Below are 26,027 nucleotides of genomic sequence, written 5' to 3'. Positions count from 1 at the left end.
GCTCCGTCCGTCATTTGTTATTTTATTACCTGGGTACCTGAATTCCTTAACTTCATCTACTTCGTGTCCACCAATGCTGGTGTTAACTCTAGTTGTTCCCATTTATGCCACTTCTCATCAATTTCGCCTTTCTTCGATTTACTCTCAATCCATATTCTGTACTCATTATGTTGTTCATTCCACACAGCAGATCATGGAAGTCAGGTTAAATGTTTCGTTACCCTTGTAGTACGTGTTTCCACGCGCCAGGAATTTCCCTGCAAAGTTTCGTAGCGCAGGTACACGTGTAATTAGAGTGTTTCACCAGGTCTCTGGGCAGGCAGCGAGTTGCGGGCGGGCAGAGAGCGTGAACGTCTGGCGGCGCCGGCCCTGAGTGAGAGCAGCTCAGGCCAGCCAGCGCCTAGACTAGAGAGAGCGCCGGCCGGCTGAAGGATGAGCCAATGCCAGCCACTTGTCCGTCCGCGTCGCACGCTCGCGCCGCCGGGCATTCCCATTTACCTTCAACTCCGCTCTACGATAAAGTTCAGCGCGTGAACTTAAACGCTGACGCTTACGCGCCGAGGTGGCCGGCATTCCGCTGCGCTGGCCTCAGGCGCTGACAGTACCGACAGTCGGCTGGAGAGCAATGTTTCTCTCTCCCCAACCTTGTCACTGCAGAGGTTATTGGTCTCCTATATTTCCTTTCTGGAGTAAAGCTTTGCGAAACATCAATTATTTCTCCCAGATTAAGCGTCAGCGTGCACCACCCCTTTCTCCCTGATGAAGGCAGCGACGCTTTATAGTTAGAGCTGCACGAGGCGTCAAGGAGCCTCAGTGATCCGCGACTGCCCATCTGCCGTTCACAAGTAACAGGGACTGGATCCAGGGCACGCTCAGTGCCGTCCGAGCTGTGCTAAATGCACTGGTGTTCAAAACTTAAGGACTAATATAGCTCGATGAGACTTGAGGGGGTGACACTCTAAGATGAACATGTCCACTAAAAGCAGTTTAAAACTTATTTCAGGCATATATATGAATGAAAATAACAAGACGCAATGCAAACACCGTTAGTTTTATGCTGAAAAGCAGTTCATAACTCTAAATCAAATCTACAATCAAAATATTCTTTTAAAAAGTCCATTTAAATATGGACGTGTTCTCATTTGCAGGAAGCATTACGACATGTTCGGCTTTGAATGATTTTCAAAATCAAATATTTTTTTTAAGTAACTAGGTAACTTATATCTTATTCTATAATATTTCTTGTACTACATCTATCTGAAACAATTTAGTATAGACACTGAAGCGCTAAAGAACCTGATACAGGCATGCGTATTCAAATACAAAGATATGCAGACAGGCAGAATACGGCGCTGCGGTCGCCAACACCAATGTAAGACAATTAGTGTCTGGAGCGGTTGTTAGATCTGTTAGCGCTGCTACAATGGCAGGTTATCAAGATTTAAGTGAGTCTGACCGTGGTGTTATAGTGGGTTAGTCGGCGCACGAGCGATGGGGCATAGCATCTCCGAGGTAGCGATGAAGTGGGGATTTTACCTTACGGCCATTTCACAAGTGTATCGTTAATATCCTGAATCCGGTAAAACATCAATCTCAGAACGGGACCAACGACGAGTGAAGGGAATCGTTCAACGTAACAGAAGTGCAACCCTTGCGCAAATTGCTGCACATTTCAATACTGGGCCATCAACAAGTCTCAGCGTGCGAACCATTCAACGAAACATAATCCATATGGGCTTTTGGAACCGAAGGCCCACTTTTGGACCCTTGATGACTGCACGACACAAAGCTTTACGCCTCGCCTGGGCCCGTCAACACCGAAACTGGACTTTTAATGACTGGAAACATATTGCCTGGTCGGACGAGTCTGGTTTCAAATTGTTTCGAGCGGATTGAGGTGTGCGGGTATGAAGACAACCTCATGAATCCATGAACCTTGCATGTCAGCAAGGCACTGTTCAAGCTGGTGGAGGCTGTGCAGTGGTGACGGGCGTATGCTGTTGGAGTGATATGGGACCCCTGATACGTGTAGATACGACTCTGACAGGTGACAAGTACATAAGCAGCCCGTTTGATCACCTGCGTCCATTCATGTCCATTGTGCACTCCGACGGACTTGGGCAATTCCAGCAGGACAATCCGACACCACACGTGCACAATTATTACAGAGTGGCTCTAGGAACACTCTTTCTGAGTTTAAATACTTACGCTGGCCACCAGACTCCCCAGACATACCATTATTGAGCATATCTTGTAACCTCCCCACGGGAATAAGAATTAAATGAATTTTTAAATATTGTAACCTCTGAACAAAATTGGTTCCCATTTATACTCTCCGTGCAGAAATGCATTCACATTTAATGTAACCACAAAATTCAATTCCTAAACCCGGAAATAATAAGAAATTCAGTAACCTGGTAAATTTTATGACGACAGCAACGCTGCGCCACGGCCCTGTACCCTGAATAAAAAAAGCAAAAATTCGTACCTCAATAAAAACTGCGAATATATCTGCTCTTACCTAAAAAATTTTGGCTCAACTCCGTGCAATGCTGGCCTATGTCTTGTGACTCGTGAAAGGAATTAATTATTCATTGGATAAAATCTTTAAATTCAAATGAATGCTTTTTTTAAAAAAAATTACTTTATATTATAAAAATTAATATTGGGGCATTTTTTGAAAGAAATTGGACGACAGTTAACATACATTACTAGATATGCGCAAGGCTGCTTCTTTCCCTTCTACAATAATACCCATCCTCCAGAGTCCCGCGCCCGGGTTCCCGGGTTCGATTCCCGGCGGGGTCAGGGATTTTCTCTGCCTCGTGATGGCTGGGTGTTGTGTGCTGTCCTTAGGTTAGTTAGGTTTAAGTAGTTCTAAGTTCTAGGGGACTGATGACCATAGATGTTAAGTCCCATAGTGCTCAGAGCCATTTGAACCATTTCCAGAGTCCCGACCAGAGCTGACTGCCGACACGCGCAGACACGCGCCGACTACTGCCGACTACTGCAGACTCACGCAGACTACTGTTGACTACTGCCGACTAGCAACAACTAACTACATACTGCTCTCTGGTCAGAGACTCTCCTAAGTCTTGCCTGTTGCAGGCAGCGCATACATCGCATACCTCTTACAATCTGGGCTGCCTCACGATGTGCTGTTTGGAGGAGATCTCGAACCCCTCCTACATTTACTGATTTATGGACAGCCCTGCAGGATTCACGATGTCAATTTCGGCCAGCACTTCTTCAGACATTAGACGAGTCCATGCCACGTCGTGCTGCGGCACTTCTGCGTGTTCGCGGTGGTCCTACACTATATTAGGCAGGTGTACCAGTTTCTTTGGCTCTTAAGTGTAATATCACGGAAAAATATTATAGATTGGCAGCTATAACATTGATATTGAGTGTCGGTCCAACGTTCTGGCTTTATTGTTGCTTTATTACTATTTAAAATTTTTCAAATCAGCATAACAGAATTCAGTGATGCAATAGTGGCATTAACTATTAACAAAATAGTTTTTTGGTGTAAATATTACACCCAAACATATGGACCAGAAGCGTCTTCTAAACTATCAGAAGCAATTTTATCTACCTCTGTGGTGAACAACATGGGTATATCGTCAATGATACATGTATACCAACTTAAGTCCTGTTCATTTTGCCAGACTTTTCAATAAAGTATCAACATCTTTCTTCTTGTCTCAAGGTCGTGGTTAAGAAAAGAGTTTCGTAATGGACCATCCGAGTTTCTAAAGAGACTTCCGCTATTGTACCTCTTACTGGCGTCTTTATAATGCTGTCGCCTCCATATCAATATGAATGTCTCCCGTAGTTACATACTTGTGTACGAAAATTTTTTTCATTTAACTTATGTGTGTTTCGTAGACCTTTCGATGGAGATTTCAGGCCTATCAATCTCCAGTCTTCATCAGGGTCTCTTACTTCAACCACTGGCTGGTAGACCTCACTATATTCATTTTTTATTACAATTGTCGGTCTTTTTCGTAGTAGTCTGTCCGTTCTCAAAAATGTGTCCTCGCAATAATAATTGTTAATATTAGCACTATGCACTATCATTACGAGGGAGCACAGACGCACACTTTGACGCTAAAAGCTGCTCTGCGCAGGGACGTCTTATCGTCATTAGAATGGAAATCCGGTGACTGGACTGAACATCTCCTATTGGCCGTTAGAGACTAGTTCTACTTTGCACGAAATATGTGTGTGGACAGACTAGAATGTTTGCTCTGAACCATGTATCAAGACGTATGTTCGATGTCAGTTAAATTGCGTAGTGTTCTTCGCCTCTGCGTGTCACCTCGTAACTTGGACCATACATGGAAAGAACTGATACTGAACGGTAGAGAAGGCAACTGAAAGGAATAAGCAATTAGATGAACAGAAAGACAATAGTTACACTGAAGTCACCGCGATTCATGGTGGCCCCTGGACGTCAGGAAAGGTTGGATACGTTCTTAATAGGGTGTGTCATCACCACAGACGATAATGCGTTCTCTTGAACGTGCTCCTATGCCGGTCACAAGGTTGGTAAGGGATTCTTGTGGTAGGGAATTCCATTCCTTTACCGGAGCGTTTGACAACGCGGGATTGTCGTTGGTGCATGTGGACGTACTGCGATTTATGTCGGAGCAACGTGCAGGCCAATGCAGTCACCGAATACCCTCTTTTTTCCTAGAGCTCCTCCGCCTGTACAGTTCGATGCCGTCACGAATTTTCATCCATAAAAATAAAGCCAAGGTCGAATGCACACAGGAAAGGGGTAGACTGTCACAGTAACGTTGGCCAGTGGATGTACCCTGTTCAAATATTTCGAGATCCGTGAACCCATGCAACATTATGCCTCCCAACACAACATGTAGACCACCAAAGCGATCATGTTCGACAATGGTTCTGGGTGCATTACATACCCTCATATCGTGAGAGGCGGGAACACGTAATGCATCCAGAAACTTTGTCGAACACGGTAATTTTGTAAGCCGCTAGTGACATAACTGCGATTGTGTGATTACATGTGGCCACTGACTTCAGTGTCAAATATTGTACAAGTTTGTAAAATACGATCTAAGACAAGAAAAGATGCCGCGAAGAAATGATCCGAATTGGACGAAAATCGGTAGAAGTGATGTATATTACAAAGAAGTCGTACACAGAGAAATGGATAATGTACAAATGTGGAAGAACAGCTGCTTCGTGTGTCTACAACGCGATCTTGTAAACGTCTCTTCGATAATGCCTCTTAATAGCTCTCTAGACGGAGTTCGTTTTCACCTACAGCCGTTTGCGTTTCACACTTGAAATTTGTCACGGATTTCCTTAAGTTGACTTAACAAACCAAAGACTGCGATTCATTGGCAGAACACTTAGAAGGTGCAACAGGTCTGCTAAAGAGACTGCTTACACCACGCTTGTCCGCCCTATTCTGGAGTATTGCTGTGCGGTGTGGGATCCGCATCAGGTGGGACTGACGGATGACATCGACAAAGTACAAAGAAGGGCAGCTCGTTTTGTACTATCGCGAAATAGGGGAGATGGTGTCACAGACATGATACGTGACTGGAGTGGCAATCATTAGAACAAAGGCGTTTTTCGTTCCGACGGGATCTTCTCATGAAATTTCAATCACCAGTTTTCTACTCCGATTGCGAAAACATTATGTTGGCACCCACCTACATAGGGAGAAACGATCATCACGATGAAATAAAAGAAATTAGGGCTCGCACAGACAAATTTAAGTGCTCGTTTTTCCCGCGTGCCGTTCGAGAGTGGAACCGTAGAGAGACAGCTCGAAGGTAGTTCATTGAACCCTCTGCCAGGCACTTTATTGTGAATAGCAGAGTAATCACGTAGATGTAGACGTAGAACTGTAGCACTATCTTAGTAGTGAATAATAAAAGTATTAAAACTTCACGCATCTCCGTGTTTATGAGGTCATGTCTCTTGAAGTGTTTGTCGTACAATGATGTATTTATGCGGATGCGTTTAGCTGCATATGTCGATACTGTCTGCTAAGTATGTTGCAAATAAAGTTACTAGCAAAGCAGTAATAAATTTAAATGTCCTACACAGTACAATAGCTGTCCACTCATCTCAGAGTTTATCACTTCATATCTCCTGAACTATGTGCAGTACAATGATATGACTTGGTAGGTGCGTTTAGCGGCATATGATGATACTGTCTGCGAAGTTAATTCTGAGTAGAGTTAGTAGAACAAAAGTAATAAAGACAAACGTCATGCATGATGCGGCAGTTTTTCAGGCATGTCATTGTTTATTACGTCATATCTCCTGAACCCTGATATGTAGGTGGTTCTTAACCAAACACAGACTGTTGCCTCACACAAGTGATATGTGTACCAAGTTTTGTTGAAATCGCTCCAGGGGTTTAGGAGGAGATGTGGAACGTACACACACACATACATAAATATTTTTATAGTGTTAATGGGTAATTATTATTGCAACCAGGCGATAGGTTTGCATTCAGTGAAGTAAAAGTAATATGACCTTTAAAAATGACAATTATTGTAGAGTCTCGAATACAAGGCACGCGGAAAATGTTGGCAGGAAATGATGGGAGGAGGAGGGGGGACGGGGGCACGAAAACATACAACTCTTGTGCGTGAAATGCTCTGGAAACGGCCCTAATAGTTGTTACACATTTATTTAGTTCATTGATGTAAAGTAGTCGCATATCCCGTCTACTGCAGATCTGAAGCAGAGACCAAGTGATAGAGCCAGGATACATCACCTTTGTAAGGAGTTTACAAGGAACTTGTCCTTAGCGTTTTCCATAGAAACACTCAGCGACGGATGATGTAACAAGTATCAAACCACCCGATCACCCAAAGTGTCTAAACGCTGTTCTGTTTGCAAGCATGAGGCATTGCTTCATGATTTTCGACCTATTCGATCCCCACACCCGCAGACCTGCGACTCAGTAGGCCAGGGAGCAGGTGACCACGTTTCAAACGTTACGCGCCCTGTGGCGTGCGGTAAGCAGTGATACTCGCGTGGGAAGGTGACTTCTTCACCCTCCAGCGTGAAGATGATTCACACTGTTATCTAGGTTTGTATTAATGAGTGATTTCCTTCAATGGTGCCTCCTATTATTACAACCCATGCGGCCCCCCTCAACGGCTTTCTACTCAGGGCAGTGGAGTTGGTGGAGATGGAGTTTCCCGATTCGAGGTACAATATACTCTTCATTCAGGCACAGAGCGAGAACGACCTCGGAGATCAAGAGTCTCACTCTCAGGACGCCTACCGTGTGACATTTATTTCGCTTCCTTTGTGCAACCAGTGGCCGATTCTCATGACAATGCTCAGTAGACCATCTGACATCCTCGCACTCTCGTAACATATCAAGCTACTCATCTTGAGGTTGAAGCTCTTTTGTCTGTGTTTGCTTTAACAATACGTATGTTTTTGGGTGGGGTCCGCCTTTAGCAAAACAAAATTTTGTTTTTTTACCGCAAACATGTTTCGGTGCAGTTGCACCATCATCTGTGGGCTTTTATTTTATGGCTCTTTAAGATAAAGAAGGTTCTTTACTGCTTGTATACATGTAAACGTTAGTTTTTAAAATTGTAATTACAGATTTTTGAAGAACACACAAAATTATGTCTTCATACCTTTTTACCACATGGTGTGATTTTCCTGATATATTATGTTTTGTCATCTGCAACTTAATGTAGATAAATTATTTAAGCAAAAATTACTATTTGGAAACTGTTATGCTGGCCGTTGTGACCGAAGCCAGAACTTGAACGCAGATTTCCTACCTATTTTTTCTTTTAATCTCATTTTGTTCGCTTTCGTTCGTTGCATCTGCTCGTGGCGGACGTCGCAAAACACCCGATCCGTTCGTCGTTGATCCATTAACTCAGTTTTTTTTTTATTACAGAGTGCAGATAACCCTCTGACCGAACACGCTGAGTTACCGTGCGGGATATCTACTAGTCAGATGTGCTAACAATTACATCACTGCGGCAGTATGTCTAACACGCCTGCACAGACTACTCTATTCCAAAGCCCTGCCTAACACAAACTTTAATTCATGCCTTCAGCCCATTCCCCCCCCCCCCCCGGCCCCCCCTCCCTTAAAGCGTCAGAATTGCCAAGGCTCTCCAGTATGGAATAGCACCCCACTTATGTACGTAATTGGGAAAAACCGTACTGTGCCTCAGCTGTAGGTGGTATATTGATCTGAGTAAATTGTATTTTCTTTGAGATGTTTGAGTTTCAACTTTACCGCTGGTAATGATAGCTTTTACCGATTACGTACAAAGCTGGTCAACTATTCCAGTAACAGAGAGCCTTGGCAGTACTGACAATTTAAGAAGTGGAAATGGGCTAAAGGCATGAACTGAGGTTTGTGGTAGGGTAGTCCATGCAGCTGTGTTAGCCATTCTGCTACGGTGGTTTGTGATTAGCACATGGGCGTAGTAAGCAGAAGATTGAAGTTCAAATCTCGGGCGGGGTACAAATTTTAATTATTTCTTCGGCTTTTGTCAAATGGTTCAAATGGTTCTGAGCACTATGGGACTTAACTTCTAAGGTCATCAGTCCCCTAGAACTTAGAACTACTTAAATCTTACTAACCTAAGGACATCACACACATCCATGCCCGAGACAGGATTCGAACCTGCGACGTAACGGTGGCGCGGTTCCAGACTGTAGCACCTAGAACCGCTCGGCCACATCGGCCGGCTCGGCTTTTGTCATTATGGAAGATAAAGTTGAGACGCATATGTCTGAAAGGAAACGTAATTCCACAATAATACGCATTTCCGAAAGTTGGTTCCCTGTCTCAATGTAATCGATTGTGGACCCAGTATCACCTGTTTCAATTTGACGCTAAATGTTTGAGACACCCTGTACAGCGCTGCGCTTTGTTTTGCACCCGCGTCTTTATAAGTTCCTCGTTAAACTGGTGTGCCCTAGCGGTGATGTGCAGTATTTACCAACACGATGAGACCGTTGGAAGCGTCGGCCCGCTACCGGGATCTGCGGCGCTAATAGCCGCGCGTGGGCGCGTGCGGGCAGTGAGTCAGCGGCTGGGGTGGGCGGGGCGTGGTGAGGCTGGCAGCTCGGTGCCCCGGTGGCGCGAGCTGCCGCTGCAGCCGCACCCACGTGCAGTTCCGCCAACTCGCGACACCACGCGACGCGCCTCGCCTCGCCCCGCAGCACATAAGCTCCTTACCTTAGGGCTGCCAGCTCTCCGTGGGCGGACGCACCGCCCGGCTACGTGTAATTTGTTCGTAATTCGTGAGTAGCAGTATCTGAACTACTCTCGGCTGCTTCGGGGAAATGTCCCCGTTGTTACAGCGGAACGTGACAGTGGCCTGGTCAGACAGCGCTGAGCCTTCAGATTTTTCTTTTTTGTTCTGCACCTGGCCGGTGAGTCACTCGTGGGTCGTATTCGCTCCCTGGCCTGGCTGCAGGTGTCTGGAACGTGAATTAATCTACTTGTACCCCTCGCTAAAATTAACCATGCTTCCAGGGCCCGAAGTACGAGGATAGTTTGATAAGTCTGGTAAAAAAAGCAAGAAAATATGTTTGTTTAGTAAACATCTCACCTTACTGAATGAGATTTAATCTGCCAGGAAGTTTCATATCAGCGCACACTCCGCTGCAGACTGAAAATCTCATTCTGGAAACATCCCCCAGGCTGTGCCTAAGCCATGTCATCGAAATATCCTTTCTTCCAAAAAAAAATGGTTCAAATGGCTCTGAGCACTATGGGACTTAACATCTATGGTCATCAGTCCCCTAGAACTTAGAACTACTTAAACCTAACTAACCTAAGGACAGCACACAACACCCAGCCATCACGAGGCAGAGAAAATCCCTGACCCCGCCGGGAATCGAACCCGGGAACCCGGGCGTGGGAAGCGAGAACGCTACCGCACGACTCCTTTCTTCCAGGTTCGTAGGGAGCTTCTGCGAAGTTTGGAAGGTAGGTAGACGAGGTACTGGCAGAATTGAAGCTGTGGGGGCGGGTCGTGAGTCGTGCTTGGGTATCTCAGATGGCAGAGCACTTGCCCGGGAAAGGCAAAGCTCCCGAGTTCCAGTATCGGTCAAGCACACAGTTTTAATCTGCCAGGAAGTTTCATCTCACCTTACTTCTCGACATAGTCTCCCTTGAGCGTAATATAATTTGTCCAGTCTCATCCCATCGGGAAAATAGAGTCTGTCAGACTCTGCAAAATATTTTTTGACTGCAACTGTCTCTTCCTAGTTTGATGAAAATTTCTTCCAGTGAGGCAAAGTTTCATGTTAGGGAAGTCTGGTGAAAAAGCAAGAAAATATATTTGTTTAGTAAACATCTCACCTTACTTCTCGACATAGTCTTGCTTGAGGGATATATAATTTGTCCAGCGATTCTGTAGGTTTTTCATCCCATCGGAAAAATAGAGTCTGTCAGACTCTGCAAAATATTTTTTGACTGCAACTGTCACTTCCTAGTTTGATGAAAATTTCTTCCAGTGAGATAAAGTTTCAAGTTAGGGAAGAGGAAGAAGTCACTTGAGACTACGTCTGGTAAATATGGTTAATCAGGAACCTGTTCAAAGCCCAACTCAAGCACGTTAGTTATCACTAATGTGTGGGATGATGCACTGAACACAAGTTTCAAACAATCCAACGATTGTGCATAAAACCGTCCAGTTATGGTTCTCCCTTTTCCCAAATAATGTATGAGTATTATTCACTGTAATCCCAAAAATCAGAGTCCATCACCTTACCAGCTGACAAAATGGTCTTTGCCTTCTACAGTGCATTCTCACCAGCCTGCATGTTTTGACTGTCGTTTTGACTGTAGGGTGTGATGATAGATCCAGATTTCATCAATTGTAACAAATCGGAGCAAGACGTCTTGCGGGCTACGATTAAACATCTCCAGACATTGTGTTGAAATGCTGTGCCGGATTCGCATTTGGTCGACTGTGAGCAATCGCTGTAAGCACCTTGCAGCTTCTCTGTGCAGGATATAATGCACTCGCTCAGTTGAGATACCTACAGATTCAGCAGTCTCACCAGTTTTTATTCGGTGGTCTTGCATTATCTTATCATGGATGTTTCAATGATTCGTCTTCGGTGTTTGTTCGACCACATTTAAATTTTTTAATTCAAAAGTAAAGGTGTCTTTAATGATGGTTCAGAGTCCGCTTGAAATCCAGTTCTGTTTTGATTTGTGCGGCAGCCCAACTCTTCAATGAAGATGTTTCATAACAGCATGAAAATCGGTTTTCTCTATTTTCAGTCGCAGTTGACTCATTGAGGAATTTAGAAGGCTATCAACAGTGAACCGTAAACAATACCGTTTTGAAATTCCTTATATGATCCTTGGAATAATCAAGCTTACTAACCATAAAGTGCAACAAAAATGTTGCATTCTTTCATGGCTATTTTCAGACTTATCAAATCACCCTCGTGCACCCTGATTCTACAGACAATTTGCAGCTGAGTACACATTTTTACTCTACTATAAAACAGATCAATTGAAAGAAAAAAACCATGTACATTTGTTGGAAGGAAGCATAGGGCACACCCATCTCCAAAAAGTATAGCAGAAATTATCTGCAAAATTACCATCCAGTCTCAGTACATCCATCTGCTGTACATTTCTAGAACATATTATGAGGTCAAACATAATGGTAAATTAGAATGATCACCTCCATCCAACCCGCAAGTATTCCGAAAAAAGAAAAAAAGAAAACGATTAGCGAAATCCTACTTTAGCGTTTCTCGTATGACATCCTGAACCCCTGATGAAGGCAATCAGATGGATGTAGTACTTATTGACATCCAAAAAGCGTTTAGTCGGCACCCCACTAATTTCACATACTAAAGTATGGTTACAGGTGGTATCGAAATTTTTGACTGGATGTCTTCCTAGGGACTTATAAACGTTAGGCATTGTCCAGGGAAATGTGTTGGGATCCTCAGTGTTAATAACCTAGCAGTCAGTATTAAAAGTCACCTACATTTCTTTTGGAGCTGATGTAGTTATCTATAATGGGGTACTATCTGAAAATAACAGCACAAATATCCACTCAGATGTTGATAAGAAGTCGCGCAAAGACTGGCAGCTACCTTTAGAAGAATACAAACACTAAATAGTGTACACCACAAGACACAGAAAAGTTGTATGCGATGACATCAGGAACTTAAAACTGGAATCTGTCATATAAATACCTGCTTGTGACAATTCCCAGGCATACGAAATGAAACGACCATACAGATTCCGTTGTAGGTGAGGAGTATGGTGGGTATCACTCCTCACTTCTTTGGCAGCATACAGGGAAGGTGTAATTGACCTACCTGTTTACTAAATACTCGTGCCGTCAAACTTAGAACACTGGCCAAACGTGTCTCGCCCATAACACATAAGACTGACAGTGGATACTGAACGTATGCATAGAAGATCGTAGGCTTGTTTGACTCGCTCAAGAGCGACACGGAAATGTTTCAAACATTGAAATGACAGCAGCTTGAATGTATATATGAAGTGTCCCACGAGAGCCTCATTATCCTGGTTCAGAAGTATGCATTCTGGAAATACTTACATATACCACAACAGGTCCCTAAGTTTCACTCCCGTACAGGTCGCGAAGATTTTGTAGTTCTCACAAAAGCACTTAAGCCGTCCATCTTCCCGTGCTCCATATTCGATTTGGAGGGGAAGAAACCGAAACGTATGGTACAAGTGCCCATTTACTTGCTCTTCATAATGGTTTGAAGAGTTTGTAACGTAAAAAGAGATGGAGATGTAAACTATAGTTGACAGCACAATCATTTTTCAGACTAAAGTCTTAAATCTTTTCCGCTTCATATACACATAACAAACATACAGTGTAAATTGAATGTGAACAATAGTCTTACACGATACACAACTAGAACGCCAAGCGATTTCTTGATCTCATCACTACAGTAAAGAATGATGTAATGTCAGCGCCAGGATTGAAACACGTTAACATATGGAGGTGACAGGTGGACACTAATCAGTAAGAGACTCAAAATGACATGAAATGATCGCCCAACATTATTTTTCCCTGTTTGTTTGTTCGTTGTGAATCTCTTCTGGGTATTTTTCTAAATGAGCATAAATTTCCATTTCCTCGAAAAATTTTATCGACAGTATAAAAGAAAAGGGATTATTATCTCGATAAACACAAAACAATAGAACACTTAACATTTACGCAGAAACCACAAAATATTGTCTCTGAAACGTAATCACTGTTTCTGAAACGTAATCCATTGTAAACATATAGCATCGCTGGAGTCGAAGCTTTCACAAAAACCCGCCAAAAATAACCTTCCAAGACCATGCAAATAAAAAGTAAACACATAAATAACATGATCATATTATACCAAAAAGACAACAGACATTTGCCCCCCAAGATGCTATACGGATCAAGTCATACCAGCTAACACGTAAGTATAAGGTGCCACATGTAGACATAGACTAACGTATACAATGTTATACATATTATAGCAATTTCACAAGTACATTTGATAATGACAAAACACCGAAACGAGCTCGTCGGGTAACTTATATTACTACGAGTAATGCCGTGCGGTTATAGGCGCTTCAGTCTGGAATCGCGTGACCGCTACGATCGCAGGTTCGAATCCTGCCTCGGGCATGGATGTGTGTGATGTCCTTAGGTTAGTTAGGTTTAAGTAGTTCTAAGTTCCAGGGGACTGATGACCTCAGATGTTAAGTCCCATAGTACTCAGAGCCATTTGAACTACGAGTAAATAAATAAACAATACAGCAAATAAACTAGAACTTAAATGAAATATGTCGTTCTTCGACCTCATGTAAACTGCAGACCCACTGGAAAGGAAGAAGTAAGTATAATTTATTCCGTCACAGTTATGGAACTATTGTTTCATATTTACTAAGAATTATACGATCAGCACAGATAAATGAGTAGTAACCATAACAGTAAGCCAATGCCACAAGGTGCATGATATAAAACAGTGGGAGGTTGTGCCTAGTCATGCTACTTGATGTGATGATATCTTTGTGTAGACGTTTGTAGGTTCGAGTTAAAGAGTGTACTTTGTTTTGTGTTGTCCTACAGTCTCATTCTACTAGACATTAGTCGTCATACAAAACATCTGCCAAGATGTCAGCTCATGCGTAAACCATATGTTCTTTCCGGACTATTCCACTTCCCTATCTTTCTACATCAGTAGCAATATTTACGACCGTTCCAATTCTGAAGCGTTCTCAGGAAATTATGGAAGCGACGTAACAGACCCCCTTAATACGGCCTAAAATAACCGTCTAAGAAACATCATCCAGAAACGCGCATAAAATAAAACCTCCTTACAGAAATAGTTTGTGGAATTTATCCAGGACACAGCTCTCATCAACTGACGACTATGTATGTCAGCTGTGGTGTCGTCAGAAGATTGAAGTCCCATGTGGAAGCTGGCACCTCATGGCGGAAACACAAGTAAGGACGAAAGGGAGACGTCGACATATACACGCTCTCAATAGGTTCCATACGCCGCCGCTGTTGGGTGTAGCGTTACTCACCCATTCGTTAATCATAGCTTACGATCTGGAGATCCAGCAGTACGAGCTGTATTGCAAGCGAGGTCTGTCAATAGTTAATTGTACACTGAGATATGACTTATTTTGTATCGATCCAAGTGACAAGGTTTCCAGTCGAGCCATGCATAGTGACATTCCTGTGGACCTGAACTGTTTCCAAGATAAGTAGTCTGTCTTGTTCGAGTTTTAATAAAGTGATGTTATATTTTGTGTGTGTTGTACATCCGTTCGGCCTCCTCTAGAAGTAGATCTAGAATTGTTACGACGCCACTTTATCGATGAAGAATGAAGAATTTCTGAAGGGAGCTTTTGGTTCGGGCTTAATAAGCGTCTTAAAGATCTATATTGTCTCAGATATGAGAGAGAGAATCACAGTTATTGTTGCTGAATTTATTCGGCCTTGATCGTGGCAACAAGTTTTGGTCAACGAGGTTCGGCTGTTAATTACTTACCTCTAAATTCCAAATTGAAAATCTAAGTTTAAATACGACCACTTTCCGTTAGTGTTCGCCGTGACTGTTACTGATATCGAATGAAATAACGTGTTCATTCTTATTACCAGTCACAATTTATTTTCACGACGCGTTTCTGAGTTTTAGACCTGAATCGTCTGGTTGATGTACGTCGATTGATACGAAATGTGTGTGTTATGTTGCATTGTGCTGCAGCTTTGTGATAATATGTGACACAGCCTAGTAGAAGGTGGCAAGAAAAGAGAACAAAATACTAGTTCAGTACAAGGTTCTTGTTTTTGTGATCTGCTACTACCACGCATGTATGTCATATTATTACATGTGAAACCACAAGGTAATGGAGGTTTACACATCCGAAACACGTTGTGTAAATAATTAAACTGTGACAGGTAACAGTAAACTTGTTGCTTCATTAAAATTCTAAGGTTTCTTTTGAGAGGACGCACGCAAATAAATGTTCTAACTCGCTGCATGTGTCACGAATATGAACACTGGTGTAAAGGTGGCTAATTAGAAGCAGAAAACGATGGATAAAACTTATTAGGTTGGTCTCTACTGCAAATAAATTAGGTAGAGGAACGTGGGGTAAAGTAGCCACTGTAAGGGAAACTGAAATTCGACCAAACCACAATTAATGAGGGAAGTTGCCTCTTACACCTTTCGAAAGTACATATTATTAGCCTATACATCACATGAATTATCTGGAGTGGAAAGGATAATAATATATAGGTACTATATGCATTTTTCTGAAGTCTTGCATGGTGGCCATTTTTCCCTACCTAAGGGATTAACGTGGGCAGTGCCTGGCCACTATTCGAATAGGTATTTAGTATGAAAATCATGGGGTAGTTTGTTCAGCTCTGCAAACTGGAATGCTAATCTCCGTTATCCTTAAAACCTCTTATCCATTTCAAAAATATAAATAAGGATTTCCTGTGCTCGTTCTTCATTTAACACTCTCCTTAAGCTTCATGTAAACTTCTTACTTCCCACTGCATCTCTATTTTTTCCTATAGCTCTTCTTTTTAGCATGTTACGTGAAATATTAAATAGCTTTTTTGCTGTAGAAAAAGGCATCTTATCATTCTTCATCCCCTCTCTCGCTTTGTTCCATCGCAGCAGGATCTGATCGTTGTTGCTCTGATTTCTGGACATATTTTCAAGGTGTCTCGATTCTCTAATGTATAAAAGAACGAGGAGTGGCGGTAGGAGACTGTTTCCAATCGGATTTTTGCGCTATGACAAATATCACAGGACACAAATAGTCCTAAATATCATTAGTAATTTAGTTCAAAACCGTCACAAAGGATAGAATAACGGATGATATATAAAACGATTCAGAAGTCAGTCTGTAGTCTTCTTCTTCCTCTTCTTCTTCTTCTTCTTCTTCTTCTTCTTCTTCTTCTTCTTAGCGCTGTCCCGTTGGAGCGCTGTCCGTTTTTTGGCTAACTGCTCACAAGAGTTACGGTCTAACGCTCCCTGTGGATTTAGGCATCTTGATCTATCTGCTTTTATTGTGTCTAGCTACCGTAATTTAGATCTTGTGGCCTTTGACGATAATATGTTAGGTTGAGCTGATAACTGAAGTAGGTGGTGCCCCCATGATGTGTCCATACCACATTAGTTGCCATTCTTGCATCCTTTTATTGACTGGAGCCACCCCATCTAGTAGTAAGATAATTGTATTGTTGATATAGTCGAGCAGGTAGGTACTTAATTATCTCCTCTGTATCGTCATTTCTACGACACGTAGTTGGTGACCAGCACCCTGTACCAGACAGGATGTTTCCGTAAGAACGAACAAAAATGTAACAGCACATAGAGAATTCTCCACTGAAAAAATTGAGGTCGGGAAACCGGCTTAAGGAGATAAGGAACTAAACTTGTCTACCGCTTTGTCTAGCATTACTGTTTTCCAGTTTATTTACAGTTGAAATGCGTGTAAGTTTACACGTACTGTGCTATTTATTTACATGTACCTTCTTTATTTCCTGGCAGGAAACAAGGAGGACAAGCCTGATTACAGGGAAGTTACGATGCAGGTTTTGTTTACTTTACTTGTCCATAAGGTGGCTCTGTTGTGTCGTGTTGGGTGTTTCTGAAAAGATGTGCATACAACAAGACGGTGCACCTCCTGACTTCAATGTGGGTGTCTGCAGCCATCTCAGTGCTATATCTTCTGTAGCTGGATTGGAAGGAGAGGTCCTATTCCATGGCCTGCGTGTTCCCTTGACATGAGTCCCCTTGGTTATTTCCTATGGCTATATCTATAGTCACCTGTGGATGAGGTCCCGGTGAATACGGACATGGAATTAGTTGCCAGACTTGTAGCTGCCTTCGATGTGATTCGAAACACATCAGGGATATTTGTCAGGGTGTATCATAATTTGTTCGCTGATGTCATGCTTGTTTTGAGGTAAATGGTCGTCAGTTTCAGCACATTTTGTAAGATACAGTACAAATGGTACGTTTATTGTGTAAATGGCAGTATTTTCAGTTAACTGTAACTAATGTAAATAAAAAAGTGCACAGTATTGTGATTTCATTCCTACTAGCTCCTTAAGTTGGCCTCTCCGACCCCATGTTCCCTACCTCAAACTGTTCAGTGAAGCATCCTCTACGTCCTGTTACATTTTTGCACGCTCTCGCGGAAACACCGTATAAAATGCAGCTGGCCCCGCCACTGTGCGGAATATCTTTGATTAGAGATGTATAGGTATCTTCTTATCACGAAGAACATCAATGACGTCTCTGAATCGAATTCAGGTCGCTTCGATTGTTGCTCATCCATCCTCGTTCACATAATTGTCATTCAGTGGTAGAGAAGCTAGATATCGGCACGTGTCGACCTTGGTAATAGGAGCTGAAGTCAGGCAACAGTATTATGTTCGATGCATGGAAGTAACTTACTTTAATTTGGGTAAACAGATTAATAATAAACCGTTGCGAAAAGTGAGCACTTTGGTCACTTTTCCTGATGAATGGATTGGTCACCTTTCGCAACCGGACGCCATCTCGGCGTTAATGGTTCACAGACAAAACTATCAAACGCAAAGAAACAACAAGGAACTACATTTGTAAAGCAAGATTTTGCTTGGACATTAATTTTGTACGAAAGTAGCTCTACGTATAAGTGTAGTAATTAGAGCAGTTTAAATGACTCATCATCCAACTGAAAATCAGAAACGTTTTTACTAATTTATTTATTTTACGGCAATACACATACAAAGACTACAAAACTACTACACGTCAACATTTAAGCACAGCCCTCCAGCATAAAATTACACAAATAACAACAACTATAGTTGGATATCTGGGTTTTACACGTATTTTATAATATCATTCCCTGCTGTGAGGAAATCTTTGAAAGGGTTCTTGCAGGCACGTGCGCGACATTTTGACACAAAATCTGTCGTTCCACACCACAGTCACAGGACGGTGATGCAAGATTTGCCCCACTTGTAGAGAGTGTCTGCACGTAGTTCATAGCCCGTTCGGATGCGGTTCAAGACAGTCCAAATTGCCCGAGGCTGGTCGAATCGAGGGGGTTTCTTCTGCTTGCAACACAGCTTCAGGCAAAGTGGAGAACAGCTTTGTTGCCAGCAGCGTTTGCATTCATCGATGGGACTGAATTCAGTTTCCATGAGAGTGCTTCCTGTGATGACAGTGTGATGTCTTGATCTCAGTCTTTTTCGCTCAGCAGGGAATACGTCGTCAACTATTATTGGCAATCTTCTGATAATCACGCAGTAGCGCGCTCTTCCGTCTGATATTAGGAGGTTAAATGTGGCTCAGGTAGCCAGTATGTGGGACTAGATCGTATTGACCCACTAACAATGCGCATGGCCTCGTTAACGACTGTTCGCATCCATGACATACCGTAAGTCACACGGGTCCTCTGGGTAGCACTAAAGATCAGTTTTAAGTAGGTTGTTTAGGTTTTTATGTTGGTAACGTCACCTAGCGCTCTGTATGAAACTCACTGGCTGTGCTGTGTGCAGTCTGTGGCTGGTGGGCATTGTTGAAATAGTCGCTATTGTAGTGTTCGGCAGTTGGCTGTTAACAGCGCGTAGCGTTGCGCAGTTGGAGGTGAGCCGCCAGCAGTGGTGGATGTGGGGAGAGAAATGGCGGAGTTTTGAGAGCGAATGATCTGGACGTGTGTCAATCAGAGACAGTAAATTTGTAAGACTGGATGTCATGAACTGATATATATATATATATATATATATATATATATATATATATATATATATATTATGACTTTTGAACACTATTAAGGTAAATACATTGTTTGTTCTGTATCAAAATCTTTCATTTGCTAACTATGCTTATCAGTAGTTAGTGACTTCAGTAGTTACAATCTTTTATTTAGCTGACAGTAGTGGCGCTCGCTGTTTTGCAGTAGTTCGAGTAACGAAGATTTTTGTGAGGTAAGTGATTCATGAAAGGGATAGGTTATTGTTAGTCAGGGCCATTCTTTTGTAGAGATTATTATAAGTCAGATTGCGTTGCGCTAAAAATATTGTGTGTCAGTTTAGTGACGATCAGAATAAGTAAAGAGAGTAATGTCTGAGTACGTTCAGTTTTGCTCAGCTGTTTGAAAAGCAAATAACGTAAGAGGTTTATCAGCACAGTAATTGATTAATTTTTCTTAGGGGATGTTTCACAGTCACTTCAAGGCAAGCCAAGGAGCATCCAGGCAATCTCAGAGATCTCCTGGCTAAAATTAATTTGTCTCAAGACATAGAATCACGTGGTTCTTTTCGGGACCTTCCAGCTATAAACTTTAGTTTTTACTAAAAAAAATAACGGAACAATCTTCCTCTATCAAACTCACTGACAGCAGTGAGTGTGTGTGTTAGAAGTTGTCTGACCGCTCTTCGACAGGCAGCAGCACAATTCAGGGAAAAAAAATTATGGAGTGGCCACTTTTCTCAATCCGGCCGTTTTCTGACCATCTGCACCTATACACTATAAGAACCCAACTTTCCGTGTGTTACACAACATTAGTGTTTACGAAGCGCAGTAGCACTGGCTACATTCGAAGCTCTGCCGACGGCCTTGTGTGACATTTGAGAAACCGCGCAGCCTCGAAGCACGTGAAAAATTAATGAAAAGTAGCGTCCAGTAGGTCCCTTTTAGTAATACGACCTTGATGAAGCGGACTATTACGGCGGCCCTTATCGAAATGCTGCGTTTGTAGCTGACTATTGTCGAAGCGCAGCACAAGGACGAGAGCAATGAACAGTAAAAAGTGACCGCCGGCACACGCCCATGCCCGCGGCGGTGTTCCAGCCCACAGCGCTCGGCTCACCTTGTTGCGACCTCAGGTGAGCCCGAGAGAATGGACGCTGCCCAAGAGTATCCTTCGTCCTGCGGTGCGACTGAAGGTACCATAGAAACAGTCGCTTTCTACATCTACATCTGCATCCATGCTCCGCAAACCACCTGACGGTGTGTGGCGGAGGGTACTTTGAGTACCTCTATCGGTTCTCCTATTCCTGTCTCGTATTGTTCGTGGAAAAAAAGATTGTCGGTATGCCTCTGTGTGGGCTCTAATCTCTCTGATTTTATCCTCATGGTCTCTTCGCGAGATATACCAGCTGATCAAAAAGTCAGTATAAATTTGAAAACTGAATAAATCACGAAATAATGTGAATAGAGAGGTACAAATTGGCACGTGCTTGGAATGACATGGGGTTTTATTAGAACCAAAAAAATACAAAAGTTCAAAAAATTTCCAACAGATGGCGCTTCATCTGATCAGAATAGCAATAATTAGCATAACAAAGTAAGACAAAGCAAAGATGATGTTCCTTACAGGAAATGCTCAATATGTCCACCATCATTCCTCAACAATAGCTGTAGTCGAGGAATGATGTTGTGAACAGCACTATAAAGCATGTCTGGAGCTATGGTGAGGCATTGGCGTCGGATGTTGTCTTTCAGCGTCCCTAGAGATGTCGGTCGATCACGATACACTTGCGACTTTAGGTAACCCCAAAGCCAATAATCGCACGGACTGAGGTCTGGGGACCTGGGAGGCCAAGCATGACGAAAGTGGCGGCTGAGCACACGGTCATCACAAAACGACGCGCATCTGTCGGACATTTTGTGAACTTTGTTTTTTCTTTTTGGTTGTAATAAAACCCCATGTCATTCCAAGCATGTGTGTCAATTTTTACCTCTCTATCTACATTATTACGTGGTTTATTAAGTTTTCAAATTTATACTGACTTTTTGATCATCCGGTACATAGGAGGGAGCAATATACTGCTCGACTCCTCGGTGAAGGTATGTTCTCGAAACTTCAACAAAAGCCACTGATCGTCTCTCCTGCAGAGTCTTCCACTGCAGTTTATCTATAATCTCTGTAACGCTTTCGCGATTACTAAATGACCCTGTAACGAAGCGCGCTACTCTCTGTTGGATCTTCTCTATCTCTTCTATCAACCCTATCTGCTACGGATCCCACACTGGTGAGTAATATTCAAGCAGTGGGCGAACAAGTGTACTGTAATCTACTTCCTTTGTTTTCGGATTACATTTCCTTAGGATTGTTCCAATGAATCTCAGTCTGGCATCTGCTTTACCGACGATCATCTTTATATGATCATTCCATTTTAAATCACTCCTAATGCCTACTCCCAGATAATTTATGGAATTAACTGCTTCCAGTTGCTGACCTTCTGTATTGTAGCTAAGTGATATGGGATCTTTCTTTCTATGTATTCGCAGCACATTACACTTGTCTATATTGCCATTCCCTGCATCATGCGTCAATTCGTTGCAGATCCTTCTGCATTTCAGTCCAATTTTCCATTGTTACAACCTCTCGATATACTACAGCTCCATTCGCAAGAAGTCTCAGTGAACTTCCGATGTTATCCACAAGGTCATTTATGTACATCGTGAATAGCAACGGTCCTACGACACTCCCCTGTGGCACACCTGAAATCACTCTTACTTCGGAAGACTTCTCTCCATTGAGAATGACATGCTGCGTTCTGTTATCTAGGAACTCTTCAATCCAATCACACAATTGGGCTGATAGTCCATATGCTCTTACTTTGTACATTAAGCCGGCCGGAGTGGCCGTGCGGTTCTAGGCGCTACAGTCTGGAGCCGAGCGACCGCTACGGTCGCAGGTTCGAATCCTGCCTCGGGCATGGATGTGTGTGATGTCCTTAGGTTAGTTAGGTTCAATTAGTTCTAAGTTCTAGGCGACTGATGACCTCAGAAGTTAAGTCGCATAGTGCTCAGAGCCATTTTGTACATTAAACGACTGTGGGAAACTGTAACGAACGCCTTGCGAAAGTCAAGAAACGCGGCTTTGCCGGTAGTACATGCTATCACATCGAGCTATGCACAGTTAATTATACAAGCAAGTAATCACTCTCTAATTCATGCTACTGTTTATCATAACTGCAAGTCCACAAAGGCGACATGCAACTTAGAAGACAATCGAATCAAGGTGAGATATGTAATTGGTTCCAATTACGGAGTCTTAGCGCCTGTGAGAGTTATGCTGGCCGTCAGAATGTCTACAGTGGCAGTCTGTATCAAATACTGTAGATGAATGTTGACAGACAGACATAATGAAAGGTAAACCTCTTCATAACTGGATCCCAGTGAATATAAAAGCATGTCAGGGATAACAGTGAGGGAATCCTGATCAGTGATTGCAGCACTGTCATAAAGTACTTCAGTACTCTCGTCAACCGTGAACAATGCGAATTCCAAAAAGAATGAAATTTTCTGGCAGATTAACACTGTGTGCCTGACCGACACTCGAACTCGGGACCTTTGCCTTTCGCGGGCAAATGCTCTCAGTCCGGCACACACTTTTTATCTGCCAGGAAGTTTCATATCAGCGCACACTTCGCTGCAGACTGAAAATCTCGTTCTGGAAACATCCCCCAGGCTGTGGCTAAGCCATGTCTCCGCAATATCCTTTCTTTCAGGAGTGCTAGTTCTGCAAGGTTCGTAGGAGAGCTTCTGTAAAGTTTGGAAAGTAGGATATGAGGTACTGGCAGAAGTAAAGCTGTGACGAGGGGGCGTGAGTCGTGCTTGGGTAGCTCAGTTGGTTTACACCAACGTCTGGGGAACGAGTCGATAGATGGCTCTCTTGCTCTATCGAACGTCGGTTCGCGAGCAGGTGTCGCCCCCGACACGAATTTCATTTCATTGCTACAGGAGCATGTTTCTTTTGTATCTGTACCATCCGCAATGTCTTCCTGTCTTTCATTTGGGCATTTTCAGTTTTCTTCATTTCCTTAATTAATTAATTTTCTAATTAGCCACTATTTGTCAACATATGGACATTGCAGACACAATTTATGCGGTAGTACAACAACATGTATGTCAGCAAAGGTGGTAAGCCTGACACTGGAAAAAAAAGCGTGTTCGGTCAGAGGGCTAACTGCCCTCTGTAATAAAAAACTGAGTAAAAAAAATAAAAAAAGGCGCTGCAGTTATAGACTGTGCGGTAAAAAAAAAAGTTGGTAGAGCACTTGTTCGAGTCTCGGTCCGGCACACAGTTTTAATCTGCCAGGAGGTTTCATATCAGCGCACACTCCGCTGTCGAGTGAAAATCTCATTCCAAAAAGAATGTTCAAAAAAGAACCCGAAATCATCCTTAGTGAAATTAGTGGAATTCTTTTAGTCCTTATCTTTTAAACGATAGTATTCAAATATATGGCACATATAATTTTTTTTTGGTAGACTCACTTTGTACGTTTTCGTTCGTTGTATCTGCTCGGTGCGGACGTCGCAAGACACCCGTTTCAATTCGTCGTTGATCCATTAACTCAGTTTTTTTGTTACAGAGGGCAACTAAGCTTCTGACCGAACACGCTGAGTTACCGTGCCGGCAGCATTCATAGCTCATCAAGAAGCTCTATAAACAAGATGAATGTGACTTTTGCACAGTTTCAATTGATGTACTGATGTATTTACCTATGACTTAGTTTGGTATAGTTAAAACCTTACTACTCTAATTACAATGTGTCTCAGTAACACAAAGAGTAGGGTGAAACTGGAGAATAAAATCATGGAGAGTTTCCGTATGTAACTAGTGGACTGAGGAAATTATGTGGTTTTTTTGTAGCGTTCTTCAGCCTTGTACTAGGGAAAAATAATACAGAAACGTTCGGCAAAAATTTATCTAGCTTGCGAACTGTTAGTAAGAATATCACAAGCATATGCTAACAAGGTAATCAAATTTTACAGCTCTAGGACGGCGACGGGCGATGACGTCGCTTGCATGACAGGCCGAACGATTAGCGTCCTCAACCACTATGGCACAATTGCTAAGCTCCACCTATTCAGCATTTACAAAAAAAGAAAGTGATTAATATATAGGTGTATTAATCACTTTCTTTTTTTGTAAATGCTGAATAGGTGGACCTGTTGGCAGAAGACAAATCAGATGGTACAGATGCGGATAAAAATGAACATTGTTCGTTGCTATTGGTTAAACTCATGGTTATTTGGATATAAGACGTCTACCTAGTATCCATAATGAATTTTCATTCTGCAGCGGAGTATGGGTTGATTTGAAACTTCCTGACACATTAAAACTCTGTGCAGCACCGAGAATCGAACTTGGGACTCATTCCTGGGCTGGCACGCAGTTTTAATCTGCCAGGAAGTTTCATCTATCTAATGGTTTGTAGCATGTACTGTCGCCCTGAAAATGGCGACGACGGGCCGTGGCTTGGTCCCCACCAGAGACCTAATGCCAAATGGAGAAGCTTTACTGTTCTATGAACACGCAACTGGTGCCAGCACTACAACTCAAGATGGAGTGCGGTCGCAGGAACGTACATCTCGCTCGTTGGGGTATCAAATTAGCTTAACATGTCCAACATCAAGTGACCTGGGCGACCACAATGTAGTGTCACGTCGTCGGTGTTTTCGAAGCATTCTGAAATCATTCAGGAATACTAAGGAAGTGCATTGTACTTCTGGAAGCTCAGACAGTATTCAGGTTGCTGTGTATGTGCATGTGTGTGTGTGTGTGTGTGTGTGCGCGTGTCAAAGTAAAGCTCTGGTTCAACCGGAGAAAATTCAACCAAACTTGGTACACATATGTAAGTCTGCAGTCTTTCGTGGTCGTTATCACTGAAGTTAAAATCTTCTGGGTTATTATGCCGCGTCATATTTCTTCTAAAATGATCGACGTTTCGACCCCGCTGCTGGGATCTTCCTCAGGATCTTCTGGTATCCACTACTGCTAGAACAGCAGTTCTAGCAGTATAGACACCAGAAGATCCTGAGGAAGATCCCAGCAGAGGGGTCGAAACGTCGATCATTTTAGGAGAAATATGACGCGGCCTAATAACCCAGAAGATTTTAGCTTCATTGGTACACACACATTATTTACCACAAAAAAAGTGGGACCTCTAGCACTTCTAGAAATGGGGTGATGATTAACATGACTCTGGAACCCGTGGAGCAATTTCATCTTGATTTATCATACCTACTGAAACTTTCTTTCCTTCTTGTCCTCGGAGCCTATGTACCATTCCTAGCCGCTACCGGAATCGACACGCTCATTGCGACGTGTGACGTGCGAGACAAATTACTCGAAGCATTGGTCACAATACCTGCTCAGAGATGTTTGTTGGCGAGCTTGGATTAATCCTTTGCACTTTAACATTAATAAATTTGTCTGAAAAAAAGAGTCGTCAACATCGCTTTGATCCTCGAGACAGAGCAAACATTACGGCTAATCCCATACCAATAACAAATATCAGGAATACGTACTTACTGATAAGTGGCATGTTTCTAATTGCTTTCAGAAAGTCTCTTAGATCTAACAGCTAGACTGAAAAATGTGAATGTAAATGGTTGGGAAATCCCAAGGGGTGTGATCAGCCACTGACAGTTGGGAAAGGGTATTCTTCCTCCTCGCACATTGTCCTCTTTTCTTTGTGGGTATGTGAGAGGCGTGTCGT

Source organism: Schistocerca cancellata, chromosome 3, assembly GCF_023864275.1.
Source record: "Schistocerca cancellata isolate TAMUIC-IGC-003103 chromosome 3, iqSchCanc2.1, whole genome shotgun sequence".
Classification (NCBI taxonomy): domain Eukaryota; kingdom Metazoa; phylum Arthropoda; class Insecta; order Orthoptera; family Acrididae; genus Schistocerca; species Schistocerca cancellata.
The sequence above is the reverse complement of the archived record's forward strand: the minus strand, read 5'-3'. Positions refer to the sequence as shown.